The sequence below is a fragment of the Canis lupus genome, chromosome 25, assembly GCF_011100685.1.
Source record: "Canis lupus familiaris isolate Mischka breed German Shepherd chromosome 25, alternate assembly UU_Cfam_GSD_1.0, whole genome shotgun sequence".
In the NCBI taxonomy this organism is placed as follows: domain Eukaryota; kingdom Metazoa; phylum Chordata; class Mammalia; order Carnivora; family Canidae; genus Canis; species Canis lupus.
The window spans coordinates 456,197-472,852 of NC_049246.1; the positions used below are offsets into that span (position 1 = coordinate 456,197).

The following is a 16,656-nucleotide window of genomic DNA, read 5'->3' on the forward strand; positions in this document are numbered from 1 at the left end:
CGGGCAGAATGACAGAGTTCAGAGTGGTTGAGGCAAAGCCACCGGGGGTCCCCCTCCGCCCCACCCCCAACCCCCTACTTGTCCTCATTCCTCTGCCAAGTACTGCACAGGGACCCCCAGTGGAGGTCCTCCCCAAGGACTGGCCCCCATCCAGCAGCCCTGGAACCAAGAGATCATGTGAAATGTGACTGGACCAAAGGCAATAAAAACCTCTTTTTAGGAAAAAATAAATAAATAAAATAAAATAAAATAATAAAATAAAATAAGTTTTCTTAGGTGGAGTTATAGTGGAGGCATACTGCTTTAGAGTTTGTGGATGAAATTATTTCATCCTCTAATGAGGATGGCACCAGACAAAGAAGGAAGCCGCTTACCCTCCCAAAACCAAGGCAAAGGCTTTGAAGGTCAAAAACGTGGTGCTGAAAGATGTCCGCAGTCACCAAAGAAAGAAGACCCACAGATCACCTACATTCTGACAGCCCAAGACACTACATCTCTGAAGACAGCCCAAATATCCTCAAAAGAGTGCCCCCAGGAGAAACAAGCTCGACCACTGTGCCATCAGGTTCCCCCTGACTACTGACTGAGTCAGCCATGAAGAAAATAGAAGACATCAACATATTTGTGTTCATTGTGGATGTCAAAGCCAACAAACACCATAGTCAGCCCGGGTGGCTCAGCTCTTTGGCGCCACCTTCAGTCCAGGGCGTGATCCCGGAGATCTGGGATTGAGTCCCGTGTCAGGCTCTCCGCATGGAGCCTGCTTCTCCCTCTGCCTGTGTCTCTGCCTCTCTTTGTCTCTCATGAATAAATAAATAATTAAAAAAAAAAAAAAAAAAAAAAAGCCAACAAGCACCAGATCAAACAGGCTGTGAAGAAGCTCTGTAACATTGATGTGGCCAAAGTCAATGCCCTGATCAGGCTTCATGGAGAGAAGAAAGCATATATTCCACTGGCTCCTGACTATGACACTTGGATGTTACCAACAAAATTTCGGTCATCTAAACTAGGTCCAGATGGCTAAATCTAAATTTTTTCACCATAATTATTTAATTCAAACATAAAATGCTGTTTAGTTTGAAATTCCAGTTAAAAGCCATTATTTAAAAAGTTTTCAGGGATCCCTGGGTGGCTCAGCGGTTTAGCGCCTACCTTTGGCCCAGGGCGCGATCCTGGAGTCCCGGGATCGAGTCCCACGTCAGGCTCCCTGCATGGAGCCTGCTTCTCCCTCTGCCTGTGTCTCTGCCTCTCTCTCTCTCTCTGTCTATCATAAATAAATAAATCTTTAAAAAAAAATAAAAAAAGTTTGCATATGTGTATTGGTACATATTAGTGCAATTTGTAGTATCTGTTATATGATGTAATTATATCTTATATACAGATGTATACACACACATATATATATACACCTAAGTCTACATATAAACATGCATATATAATTATGCTTTTGTTAAGACATAACAAATACTATAAATTGCACTTAAGTGGATCTTGATAAAATTATATATAGGTGTATATGCATGTAACCAACACCCCTATCAATATGTAGAACATTTCTTGTTCTTTTTCAGTCAATATCCCAACACACTGGAAGTAATTATTATTCTAACATCTTTTACCACAGATTCATTTTACCTTTTCTTGAATTTCACATAAGTGGAATCATATAATACATCTTTTTTTGGCTGGCTTTATATGCCTAAAATCTGAGGTTCATTCAATATTGTTGTACAGTTCTTACAACATTTACATATTACTTATATTTATTCATTATAACATTAATATTCACTGCTTTCTAAAATCCTGTATTAAAAGCCAAGTATTCAGGGGCACCTAGGTGGCTCAGTTGGTTAAGTGTCTGCCTTCCCAGGGTCCTGGGATTGAGCCCCACATCATGCTCCCTGCTCAGTGGGGAGCCTGCTTCTCCCTCTCTCTCTGTTGCTTCCCCTGTTTGTGCTCTCTCCCTCTTTCTCTGGCAAATAAATAAATAAAATCTTAAAAAAAAAAAAAAAAAAAAGGCCCAAACATTCAGGTGCACCTGGGTGGCTCAGTCGGCTAAGCAGCTGCCTTTAGTTCAGGTCATAATCTGAGGGCTGGGGGGGTGTCCCTCATCATCGGGAAGTCTGCTTCTCCCTCTCCCTCTGCCCCTACCTCATTCGTGCTTGTGTGCTCTTGCTCTCATTCTCGCTCTTAAATAAATAAATAAAATCTTTATATTAAAAAAAGCCCAAGCATTCAGTTTATATACAGAAGTGATACAATTATACACCACTTCACAAAGACAGCAAAAGTGTTACATTCTAAACATCTACCCTACAGCAATTTTTAAAAATCAAAAGATATAGCTGAAGAAATAGGTATAAATTTGGCAGCCAGTAATTTTGACAAGGAAGTTGTACAAATACCTTTAAATATGTGAATTAAAAATAATGCATTTTGAGTAATCATTATGTTTTATGTTGATAAAAAAAGAATACTGGCTGTTGAAGAATCACGTTAAAAATATTTAGTGCACTTCAAAATGTTATACAAATTATGGTGGTTTCTATGCACCCCTAAACCTTAGTCATTTAGTTTAAGTATATCACTAAAATGACCATTAATTCTTCCAGTACAATGGTATATTTCATCCTTTTGACCTTTGCATACTCTAGAATATGTTAGAAACATATGAGATTCACAAATGTTTAGAAAAGCAAGCAGAAGACCAGTGAACCTGCCCAGTTCTTCTGAGATGGTCTCATGTCTGCTTAATAAGTATTCATTCTGCAAAACAGTAAGCTAATGTTTGAACATAATTTCCAAGATAAAACACATTTTCTCATAAATCATGAAGTCTTTTTCTCAAGCACCACAACAGTAGACAGAAGAATTTTAGTTTGAACAGATTTCTTGGAATGTGCTTAACCTGATATTTCAACTTAGTTTCCAAGATTTCACAAGGAGCAGATTTTGAATTATAGACAGGCTCTGATTTTAAAAGGTTCAGCTTTTGGATTCTTTCCATAATTTGGCTATTGTCCCTTGCTGAATGGATAAAGAAGGTGAGATATATATATATATATATATATATATATATATATATATATATACCATCGGTGAATATTACAATTACAATAATTACAATATTACAATGGAATTTTATATTTATATATATATATATGTATGTATGTAATGGAATATTACTAAGCCATCAAAATAATGACATCTTGGCCAGATTTACAGCAATGTGAATGGAACTAGAGTGTATTATGCTAAGTGAAATAAGTCAGAGAGGCGATCCCTGGGTGGCTCAGTGGTTTAGTGCCTGCCTTCAGCCCAGGGCATGATCCTGGAGACCCCTGCATGGAGCCTGCTTTGCCCTCTGCCTGTGTCTCTGCCTCTCTCTCTCTCTCTCTCTCTCTCTCTCCCTCTCTCTCTGTGTGTCTCTCATGAATGAATAAATAAAATCTTTTTTTTTAAAAAAAGGAAGAAAGAAAGAAGTCAGAGAAGACAAATATGATTTTGCAGGCAATTGTTTACAACCATAAAAACCATTATCTCTAATGTGAATTTAAGAAACATATATGTTATATGTGAACATAGGGGAAGGGAAGGGAAGGAAAAATAGTATAAAAACAGAGAGGAGGGGATCCCTGGGTGGCGCAGCGGTTTGGCGCCTGCTTTTGGCCCAGGGCGCGATCCTGGAGACCCGGGATCGAATCCCACGTCGGGCTCCCGGTGCATGGAGCCTGCTTCTCCCTCTGCCTGTGTCTCTGCCTCTCTCTCTCTCTCTCTCTGTGACTATCATAAATAAATAAAAATTTTTAAAAAATTAAAAAAAACAGGGAGGCAAACCATAAAAGACTCTATAGTTAAAAGAACAAACTGAGGATTGCTGGAGGGGAGATGGGTAGGGGGTGAGCTAAATGGGTAATGGATATTAAGGAGGGCACTTGTTGGGATGAGCACTGGGTGTTATATGTAAACAATAATCACTAAATTCTACTCCTGAAACCAATATTACATATGTGTTAACCAACTTGAATTTAAAATAAAAATAAAATAAAAATAAAATAAAATAAATAAAATAAAATAAAAATAAAAAGGCTCAGTGATGTGAAGGTGATACAATGGTGTGAAGGTGATAAATATTCAGGAGACCTCATACTCTGAAGTTTGAATTTGATCCTTTCTCAAGCTAGTGATCTGTGGTGTGATAGTCTCAACAGCTGCAATTCCCAGTCAGCCACATGATCATAAGGTTGAACAGTTACATACCCTGACAACCACTGTGTGCCTCTATAGCCACTCTTGTTTTTCCCATTCAGTACAGTATTCAGTACATTACATGAGACATTCAATACTTTATTGCAAAATAGGTTTCATATTAGATGATCTTGTCCAACTGTAGACTAATGTGTTTTGAGCATATTTAAGAAGGCTACGCTAACCTATGATGTTGGATAGGTTAGATGTATTAAATGTATTTTTGACTCATAATATATTCAACCTGAAATGGGTTTGTTGGGACCTAACCCCATCATAAGTCAAGGAATATATATACTCAGAAAGAAACTGCCTGGAGAAAGATGAACTCCAGCATTATCAATAGAAAAAAAGTATCCACTGTATTCATCTCTTATACAAACAGAAAAATAAAGCATTTCCCCCCTTGGAATAATATTTATACAATAATATATAATAATATAATAGATATTAGATATTAGATAATAGTTATACATATTATATAATAAATTGATATTAATATATTAGAATAACATTTGCCTCTTAGAATAGTACATATTTAAATATATACTATGCAGTAGCATAGTACATAATTTTATATAATATAAAATTACAAATAATATTAAATATTATATTTTATTCTATTTATAGATACATATTGCAAATATATTTGTATATATACACATCTCTTATAGAAACACAAAAATATAACATTTTCCCCTTAGAATAATATGTGTATTTACATATAATATATATTACACTACACAATATATAATATATAATTACATATATAAATTATACAGTTACATACATTTAGTGTATGTTATATATTACATGTAAATATACATTTATTTATAGAATATATAATACAAATTCATCTTTTATAGAAACAGAAAAATAAAACCTTTCCTCTTAGAATAATACACGTATATTTATATATAATATGGTATATAATGCTCACTTTGGCAGCACATATATATAATATAATATGTTATATAAATATATATAATATAGTACATGTTATATAATATATAAATGTAACATGTATATATCAATATGTGAATATAATCAAATTTGTATAATATATACAATATGTAACATATTATATCTAACATATAAGTATATATATTTTTTAAAGATTTTATTTATTCATTAGTATTTTTATTTATTTATTTATTTAAGATTTTATTATTCACGAATAAATTTATTTATTTATTTATTTATTTATTTATTATTATTCATTTTATTTATTTATTCTCAGACACAGAGAGAGAGAGAGGCAGAGCACAGGCAGAGCTAGAAGTAGTCTCCATGCAGGGAGTCTGATGTGGGACTTGGTCCCGGGTCTCTCACACCATGGGCTGAAGGCGGCGCTAAACCGCTGAGCCACCCGGGCTGCATATATAAAAGTATATATTTTTAGTTTGTTATGTAATTATATATAAATTATGAATTCTATAAATTATATTTATAAATTATAAATTAGATAACATATATAATTATATATAATATAATTGAGTGTGTATTACATATAATAGTTTCTATAATCCTATAACATGTTATATATGTTATATATTATGTTACACAATATGTATTATATTGCATGCTATATTATGTATGTTATATATTATATGGTATATACTATATTAGATTACATATAATACATACATATATTATTCTAAGGGAAAATTTTTCTATCTTCCTGTTTATGTAAGAGAGCCATATATGTAATGTATAGTTATAAGTAATATATAACTAACCTGAAACCATATAATTCATATGGTAAAATGTTGGACCAAAATATGAAAACTACTAGAGCTTTCAGAAAAAGACAAGACAAAAAGCTATCTGGCATATATATAAAGGAAATGTAATACTCTCCAAAGGTTTAAAAATAGTAATTGATACCTCTATTTAAAAATTCTAATTCTAAAAAAAAGAAATCTAATTCTAGGGGCACCTGGGTGGCTGAGTCAGTTAAGCACCTGACTGTTGGTTTTGGCTCAGGTCATGATCTCAGGGTCCTGGGATTGAGTCCTGGGTCAGACTCTGGCCTCAGTGAGGAGCCTGCTTGAGGATTCTCTCCTTCTCCCTCTGCCTATCCCACCACTCATATACACAGCCTCTCTCTCTCAAATAAATAAAACCTTTTTAATAAATAAAATAAAACTCTAATTCTAAATTTTGAAAAAATCTATATACATAAACCACTAACTTAATGAGAGGCCCCCTGCCTCTCCCCCAAAAATCAGTACTAAGAAAACCCAGAACAGCTGATAATTCACAGTTGTATATGAACAACTCTTTTATAATTCATCCTGTAAAGTACTTTATTTTACAATCTGCTTATCTTGTGTAACTAATATTATCTACTTTATTATATTAAAAATTCATACAGTGTTAAAGTAGGACTGTATATGAAAGGAGGACTGCATCTAATATTTCTGTAGCATTGTCATCTTCTTCTCTAGATGATTCTGAGAATGTCCCCAGTTCTATTGGTATTGGATCCTACTCATTCTTTTGTCTCCTGGTAGTTAGAATTGCTGCTTCCAAGGCCTGTATTTTTTATTTCCTTCAGAATATAAATCTTTCTCAGCTTGAGACATATGAAGTTCATCCATTTGATTGTTTTCCTCAGAAGTCTCTTCATTCATAAAATCTCCCAGTCTTCCACCTTTGAATATGATATTAGCTATGAGTTTCTCACGTATAGACTTTATTATATTGAAGTATGTTATCTCTAAACCTACTGTATTGTGAGTTTTTATCCTTTCTCTTGCTGATGTGATGTATCACATTGATTTGCAAAAATTATATCACCATTGCATCCTGAGAACAAATTCCACTTGATCATGGGGAATGGTTTTTTTAATGTATTGTTGGATTCAGCTTGCTTATATTTTCTTGAAGATTTTTGCATCTATTTTTCATCAGGGCTATTGACCAATAGTTCTCCTCTTTTTTGTAGTATCTTTATCTGATTTGAGTATCATGGTAATGTTGGCTTCATAGAAGTTTTCCTTTTCTTCTATTTTTTGGAATAGTTTGAAAAGAATTAACTCTTTTTAAAATGTTTGGTAGAATCTATCTGTGAAGCCATCTGGTCCTGGACTTTTGTTAGGAGTTTTTTGATTACTGATTCAATTTCATTGCTTATAATTGGTCTGTTCAAATTTTCTATCTTCCTGATTCATTTGGAGAGGTTATATATTATAGAGTTCTACAAACTTATCCATTTCTTTTACATCGTCAAACTTGTTGGCATATAATTTTTCATAATATTCTCTCATAATCCTTTGTATTTCTATAGTGTCAGCTGTTATTTCTCCTTTTTATTTCTAATGTTGTTTAAGCCCCCTCCCTTTTTTTGATGAGTCTGGCTAAAGGCTTATCAATTTTGTTCATCTTTTTAAAGAACCAGCTCCTGGTTTCATTGATCTACTCTATTGTATTTTAGTTTCTATTTCATTTATTTCTGCTCTAATCTTTTATTTATTTTATACCTTTAGGTATAAGTTTAGGTTGTGTATTTGAGACTTTTCTACTTGAGATGGGCTTGTATTGCTATAAACTTCCCTCTTAGTATAGCTTTTGCTGCATCCCAAAGATTTTGGACTATTGTGTTTCATTTTTATTCTGCTCCATGTATCTTTGAATTTCCTCTTTGATTTCTTGATTAATTCATTCATTCACTGTTTAGTAGTGTGTTATCCAACCTCCATGTATTTGTGATCTTTCCAGATTTCTTCTTGTTTTTGATTTCTAGTTTCATAGTGTTATAGTCAGAAAAGATGTATGGTATGACTTGGACTTTGTGAATTTGTTGAGACTTCTTTTTAGCCTAATATATGCTCTCTTCTGAAATGTTCGATGTGCACTTGAAAAGAATGTGTGTTCTGCTGTTTCAGGATGGAATATTCTGAATACATCTGTTAATTCCACATGGTTCCATGTGTTACCCAAAGCCATTGTTTCCTTAATGATATTCTGTTTGGATGATCAGTCCATTGATGTAAGGAGGGTAAAGTCCCTTGCTATTATTGTATACTATCAATTACTTCCTTTATGTTTGTTATTAGATGTTTTATGTATTTAGCTGCTTCCATGTTGGGTGCATAAATATTTACAATTGTTAAATCTTCTTGTTGAATTGTTCCATTTATGATTATAGAGTGTCCTTCTTTGTCTCCTGTTACAGTCTTTGTTTTAAACTCTATTTTGTTTGACATAAGTATTGCTACCCCAGCTTTCTTTTCATATCCATTTGCACGCATTCTCCATTCCTTCACTTTCAATATGTATGTGTCTTTAGGTTTGAAATGAGTCTCTTGTAAGCAACATAAATATGGGTCTTGGGGTTTTTTTCCATTCCATCAGCTTATGTCTTTTGATTGGAGCCCTTAGTCCATTTACATTGAAAGTAATTATTGATGGTTATGTATTTATTGTCATCTTTTACTTGTTTTGTGGTTGTTTTTGTAGTGCTTTCTGTTCCTTTCTTCCCTTGCTCTCTTCTCTCATGATTAGTTGACTTTATTTAGTGACATATTTGGATTCCTTTCCCTTTATTCTTTGCATATTTGTTACCAGTTTTGATTTGTAGTTGCCATTAGGTTTATATATAACATCTTTTGCATATAGCAGACCGCATTGAGTTGATAGTCACATAAGTTTGAATGCATTCTTTACTCTTCTCTCCACATTTTAGGTATATGATGTCATAATTTACATCCTTTTATTTTTTTAGTCTTCTTACTGATTTTTGTAGATATACCTACTTTATTTAACTGCCTTTGTACTTCCTACTTTTCTTACTCCTGCTTACATTCTTCCACAAGAGTCCCCTTTTGCATTTTTGTAGGGCTCCTTTAGTGGTTGTGAAACACTCTCTCCTTGCTGGATAGCCTTGCTAGAGTATTCATGGCTGCAGGTTTTTTTCCTTCCAGCACTTTGTTTTTTTGTTTTTGTTTTTGTTTTTTTTTAGATTTTATTTATTTATTCATAGACACACAGAGAGAGGCAGAGACACAGGCAGAGGGAGAAGCAGTCTCCATGGAGGGAGCCTGACGTGGGACTCGATCTGGGGTCTCCAGGATCACACCCCAGGCTGCAGGCAGTGCCAAACCGCTGTGCCACCAGGGCTGCCCCTTTCCAGCACTTTGAATATATCATGCCATTCTCTTCTGGTCTGCAAAGTTTCCACAAACAATCAACACATAATCTAAAGGAGTTTTCTTTGTATATAACTGCTTTCTTTTTTCTCTTGCTACTTTTGAAATTCTATCACTATTTTTGCCATTGTAATTACTATGTGTTTTGGAGTAGACCTCCTTGGGTTGATTTTGTTGGGTGGGCTCTATGTGCCTCCTGGATCCAGGTTTCTGTTTCCTCCCCAGAATCGAGAAGTTTTCAGCTATAATTTCTTCAAATAAGTTTTCTACCCACTTTCCCCTCTCTTCTCCTTCTGGGATTCCTGTAATGTGGGTGCTATTATACTTGATGGAGTCACTGAATTCCTTAAGTCTATTCCGATTTTGCATTTTTTTTCCTCTTATCTGCTCAGCTTGATTACTTTACATTACTCTGTCCTCCAGGTTACTGATTTATTCTTCTCCTTCTTCTAGCCTATTGTTTGATCTAGTGTATTTTTATTTTGTTTTTTTAATTTTTTTTAAATTTTTATTTATTTATGATAGTCACAGAGAGAGAGAGAGAGAGGCAGAGACATAGGCAGAGGGAGAAGCAGGCTCCATGCACCGGGAGCCCAACGTGGGATTCGATCCCGGGTCTCCAGGATCGCGCCCTGGGCCAAAGGCAGGCGCTAAACTGCTGCGCCACCCAGGGATCCCCCTCTAGTGTATTTTTAATTCCAATTATTGTGTTCTTCATCTCTGATGATTCTATTTTACCTCTTTGTTTTAAGGGTCTCACTGATGTCCTCCACTCTTTTCTCAAGCTCATTGAGTATCTTTATGACTATTACTTTAAATGCCATATTGGGCACATTACTTATCTCTGTTTTGATTAGGTGTCTTGCTGTGATTTTGTCCTGTCCTTTCATTTGGGACATATTCCTCTGTCTCCTCATTTTGTCCTCCTCTGTGTCTATTTCTATATATTAAGAAAATCAGCTATATGCCCTACTCTTGAAAATAATGGCCTTATGAAGAAAAGGTCCTGTAGTGCTCTGCAGTTTAGCGTCCCCTCTTCACCAGAACCTGGTAATTCAGGGATGTCTCCAATGTGTGTTGTGTGTGCCTTCCTGTGGTGTCTTGGCCACTTTTTCCATCAGTCATCTGCAGTGGCTCCCTTTGTCTGCTGTGGGCAGTGTTTGTTCTTTGTGGTATTAATCAGCAGTCTGGGGCCATCTTGGGCTTGAGTTAAGTTAGACCAGATGTTTGCCAGAGATGCAGTAGCACCAAATTGCAGGGTGCTTTTGATATTTGTCCCTTGAAATGCTTTTGTTGGTGAGCCAGGCCAGCAATCCAGACCAGCTGTCTGCTTCCAGCTTACTGCTAGGTCCACAGTTTGACTGTTGTCTGTGGTTATCTTTCCCTTTCCCCAGAGCAGGAGTTCCTTTGGAGTGATGCTGGCCCCTGTTGGGGTTGTTCTCACACTGCCAGGCTTGTGGCACCCATCTGGATGGCCCTGTCAAATAGCACATTAGAGGGGGCAGATCCATAATGTGCCTGAGGTTCAGAGGGGACAGTGGTATTAGCCAGTTAGGTAGTGAATATCAGAGCTGTGCTGGTCCTGCAGGTGGCCATTTGTTTAGATGGGGGAAGGAGGGCAGGGCAATGGTACCTGCCAGCTCCTTTGTTCCTGAAGGAGTCTTCCAGCAATCTCTGTCCCTCTGGGATGTGCTCTGAGATGAATAAACTACTGGTTTTCAAAGCCAAATATTCTGGGGATTCATCTTCCCTACATCGGCTCCCTGGTGTAAGAGTTTGTTTCTTTCCCCCTCTCCATGCCTGCAGCACCCCTTCCTCCTACAGACAGTTGTATGGGTCTTCTTAGCTCCAGACTGTGTCTCTGCCCTTCCTACCCCCTTTGTTGTGGTCTCTTCTCTACATTAGTTGTGTGGAGATTATTCTGCCAGTCTTCATGTTGTGTCATCATGTGGGCAAAAAGGAACCTTGTGCACTGCTGATGGGAATGCAAACTGGCACAACCGCTGTGGAAGTTCAATGGAAAGTTCCTCAAAAATAAAAAAATAGACATATTCTGTGATCCAGGAATCACCCTCCTGGGTATTTACCCAAAGAAAGCAAAAACACTAATTCAAAATGATATATGCACCCCTTATTTTATTGCAGAATTATCTACAATGGCCAAACTGTGAAAGCAACCCAAGCATCCATCAATAGATGGATAAAAAAGATTTTATATATTATATAATATTATATATATAATATTCCATTGCATATATGCATATATACATATGCAGTGGAATATTATTCATCCATAAAAAGAATGAAATCTTGCCATTTGCAACAACATGAATGGATCTAGAGAGCATAACGTGAAGCAAAATAAGCCAGTCAGAGAAAGACAATTACCATATGATTTTACTCATGCAGAATTTAAGAAACAAATGAACAAAGGGAGGAGGGAAAGACCAATCAAAAATGAGACTCTTAATTACAGAGAACACATGGGTTTTGTGAAATAGGTAAAGAAGATTAAGAGTACACTTATGTTGATGAGCACTATTCCATATTAATATGGAACTGCTGAATCACTATTTTGTACACCTTAAACTAATATAACACTTCATTAAATACACCAGAATTTAAAAAATAAAACATTGGAATGAATAAATGGTCACAAAAGATTAATTCATGCATTCATTTTAATAAGTTGTGTGTTCCTTGGGCTTTTTATGTATATAATCATGTAAAATTACTACTTTTTTAATTTTGAAAGCTTTTTATTTTTTTCTTTCTTTATTGAATTGTCTAGGACCTCCACTGTCATGTTGAATAATAGTAAGAACAGACACTCTTTGCTTGTTCTGAAACTTAGATTGAAAGAATTAGAAATCCCACTATTAGAATAGTGTTTTCTAGAGGCCTTTTATACCTGCTCTTTACCAAATTAAGAAAGTTTTATTTTTTAAGATCTTATTTATTCATGAGAGACACACAGAGAGAGGCAGAAACATAGGTGGAGGGAGATGCAGGTTCCCTGTGGGGAGCCTGATGTGGAACTTGATCCCAGGACCTGGGATCATGTCCTTTTTAAAAAAAAAAAAAGTTTTATTTTTTATTGGTGTTCAATTTGTCAACATACAGAATAACACCCAGTGCTCCCTGGGTGTTAACCTCCCCTTCCACTACCCCTAGTTCGTTTCCCAGAGTTAGGAGTCTTTCATGTTCTGTCTCCCTTTCTGCTGGGATCATATCCTGAGCCGAAGGCAGATGCTCAACCACAGAGCCACCCAGGAATCCCTATTTTTTATTTTTAAAAGATTTTATTTATCTAGTCATGAGAGACTCGCAGAGAGAGGCAGAGACATAGGCAGAGGGAGCAGCAGGCTCCCCGCAGGGAGCCTGATGCCAGACCCTGGGATCATGACCTGAGCCAAAGGCAGATGGTCAACCACTGAGCCACCCAGGCATCCAAGAAACTTTTATTTATTTCTAGTTTACTAGGAGTTGAATCATGAATGAGTGAATTTATCAATACTTTTTCTACATGTATGGAGATAATCAAAGGTTTTTCTGTTATTTTCAAATGTAAAGCCAACCTTTTTTTATTCCTGAAATAAACCCCTCTGGTCTTAATGTGTTATTTATTATACTACAACTGTCTATCTGCTAATATTTTATTTACAACTCTTTGTATATGTTGATGAGAGATCTTGACCTTCATTGTTCCTTTTTTTAAATTGAGGTGTAGTTGACACACACAGTGTTACATTAGTTCTAGGTATACAACATAGTGATTTGACAAGTCTATCTGTTACACTATGCCCATCACAAGTGTAGTTAGTGATAGAAGTGTCACCATAAAACACCAGTACGATACCATTGACTATATTACGTTGCTATACCTTTTATCCTTGTGACTAACTCATTCCATAAACGGAAGCCTGTATCTCCTATTCCCCTTCATGTATTTTGTCTATCCTTGAGTCCTTCTCTCCTTTGGCAAACATCAGTTTGTTCAGTGGATCTGGCTCTGCTTTTTGTTCATTTCATTTTTAGATTCAAAATATGGTATTTGCCTTTCTCAGTCTGGTTTACTTCACTAAGCATAATACCCTCTATGTTCATCCATGTTGTTGCAAATAGCAAGGCTCAATGATATCCTTTGTATATATATGCCACCTCTTCTTTAGCCATTTATCTGTTGATAGACACTTGGGTTGTATCCATATCTTGGCTATTACAAATAATGCTGCAATAAACAGAGATACAGATACCTTTTGGAATGTGTGTTTTTGTTTTCTTTGGGTAACACAGTAGTGAAATTACTGGATCATACGGTAATTCTATTTTTAGTTTTTTAAAGAACTTCTGTACCTTTTTCCACAATGGCCGCACCAATTTGCATTCCCACCACCAGTGTACATCTCCACATCCTCACTAACACTTAATTCTTGTCTTTGATTTTAGCCATTCTGACAGGTATAAAGTGATAGCTTGTGGTTTTGATTTGCATTTCCCTAATGATTAGTGATATTTAGCATTTTTTATGTGTCTGTTGGCTATCTCTATGTCTTCTTTGAAAAAAATGTCTATTCAGATTTTCTCCCTATTTTTAATTGAATCATTTATTTTTTGGGTGTTGCTTTGTATAATTCCTTTATATATTTTGGATATTAACTCCTTATCAGACATATTATTTGCACGTATCTTCTTCCATTCACAGGGTGGCTTTTTGGTTTTGTCACTGGTTTTCTTCACCATGCAAAAACTTCTTATTTTGGAACAGTCCAATTCATTTATATTTACTTTTGTTTCCTTGCCTAAGGACACATATGTAGAAAGATATTACTATGGCTGATGTCAAACAGCTTATTGCCTATGTTTTCTTCAAGAAGTTTTATGGCTTCAGGTCTCGTATTTAGGTCTTTAATTCAATGTGTTTATTTTTGTGTATGGTGTAAGAAACTGGTCATTTCATTCTTTTGCATGTAGCTGTCTAGTTTTCCCAGCACCACTTATTGAAGGGAATGTCTATTCCCCAGTGTGTAGTCTTGCCTCCTTTGTCCTAGATTAGTTGTGCCTGTTGAATGTGGGTTTATTTCTGGGCTCTCTAATCTGTTCTATGTGTCTATTTTTGTGCCAGTACTACACTATTTTGACTACAATCGCTTTGTAGTATATCTTATAATCCGGTTTGTCTTCAATTTCTTTCATCAGCACTTTATAGTTTTCAGAATACAGATCTTTTACCGCCTTTGTTGCAATTTGGTGCAATTACAAATAAAATTATTTTCTCTTTCTGCTACTTGATTATTAGTGTACAAAAATCAATTTGTCTATATTATATATCCTGAAACTTCACTGAATTCGTTTATTCTAATAGCTTTTCAACTGGGGCCGTGGGGTTTTCTCTGAATAATATCATGTAATCTGCAGATAGTCATAGTAAGTTTTTCTCTATCAACTTTGAGGCCAATTTTTTTTCTTGTCTGATTATGGTGGTTAGAGCTTCCAGGAATATGTTGAATAAAAGTGGTGACAGTAGACATGATTGTCTTGTTTTTGATCTTAGAGGAAAAGTTCTCCAGTTTTCACTATTGAGTATGATGTTACCTGTGAGTTTATCATATATGACATTTATTATGTTAGGGTATGTTCCTTCTAAACCCATTTTTTAAACTGAGATGATCATGTGGTTTTTATACTTTGTTTTGTTGACTTGGGGTGATTGATTTCCAAATACTGAACCATTCTTGCAACCCTGGGATAAATCCCACTTGATTGTAGTGAATCTTCCTTTTAATATATTGTTGAATGTAGTTTGCTGATATTTTGTTGAGAATTTTTGCTTCTGTGTTCTTCAGTGATATTGTTTGTAGTTTTGTTCTTTTGAAGTATGTTTGTTGGTTTTGGTATCAGGGTAATAAATGCTGGCCTCATAGACTGTACTTTGAAGCTATACTTCTTTTGTTATTTTTTAGAATAGATAGATAATAACAGATAATAGGTACTAACTCTTCTTTTTTTTAAATTTTTTTTTATTGAAGTTCAATTTGCCAACATATAGCGTAACATCTAGTGCTCATCCCACCAGTGCCCCGCCCCGTGCCCATCACCCAGTCCCCCCAATCCCCTGCCCACCTCCCCTTTCACCACCCCTTGTTCGTTTCCCAGAGTTAGGTGTCTCTCATGTTTTGTCACCCTCACTGATATATTCACTCATTTTCTCTCCTTTCCCCTTTATTCCCTTTCACTATTTTTTTATATTCCCCAAATGACTGAGACCATGTAATGTTTGTTTTTCTCTGATTGACTTATTTCACTCAGCATAATACCCTAAAGTTCCATCCACGTCGACGCAAATGGTGGGTATTTGTCGTTTCTAATGGCTGAGTAATATATTCCATTGTATACATATTTGGTAAATTCACCTTTGAATTTGTCTGGTCCTGGAATTGGTTTGTTGGGAGTTTTTGTTGTTGTTGTTGTTGTTGTTGTTGTTAACAATTCAATTCTGTTAGCAATAATTTGGTTTTCAAATTTGTATTTCTTCCTGATTCAGTTTAGGGAAATTGTGCCCTTCTAGGAGTTCATCTATTTTTCCTAGGTTATCCGATTTGTTGCCATATAATTTTTTGTATTACTGTTATAATCCTTTGTATCTCTAAGGTGTTCTTTGTTACCTCTCTTGTTTCTGGTTTTGTTTGCTTTTTTTCTTTTTTTTTTTAAAGAGATTTTATTTATTTATTCATGAGAGAGACACACAGAGAGAGGCAGAGACTCAGGCAGAGGGAGAAGCAGGCTCCCTGAAGGGAGCCTGATGTGGGAATCGATTCCAGGACCCCAGGATCACACCCTGGGCTGAAGGCAGGTGCTCAACCGCTGAGCCACCCTGACGCCCCTGTTTGTTTTTTTTTCTTGATTGGTCTGCTAGAGATTGATTCTTTAAAAATCTTTTGAAAGAATCAACTCTGTCTCATTGTCTTTTCTGTTCTTTAAGACTCTCTCATTCATTTCTGCTCTGATTTTTATTAAATCTTTTCATCTACTAATTTTGGGCTTCATTGTCTTTTTGTAGTTTTTATAGGTATAACTATAAAATTTAGACTGTTTGAGGTTTTTCTTATTTCTTCAGGTTGGCTGGTATCTCTATAAATATCCCTCTGAGAACTCTTTTCTCTGGGTCTCAAAGACTTCAGACCATTGTGTTCATTTTCTATTTGTCTCCATATATTTTTTTTATTTTCTCTTCATTTTCCTTGTTAACTCATCT

At 35.5% G+C, this 16,656-nt stretch overlaps 1 protein-coding gene across 10 annotated transcripts in view; it reads left to right on the plus strand.

The window, feature by feature from the left end:
* LOC606856 (phosphatidylinositol 3,4,5-trisphosphate 3-phosphatase TPTE2) overlaps positions 1–16,656 on the plus strand; it is a 160,403-nt gene that overhangs the window by 81,104 nt on the left and 62,643 nt on the right. The gene's annotated exons all lie outside the window — the stretch shown is intronic.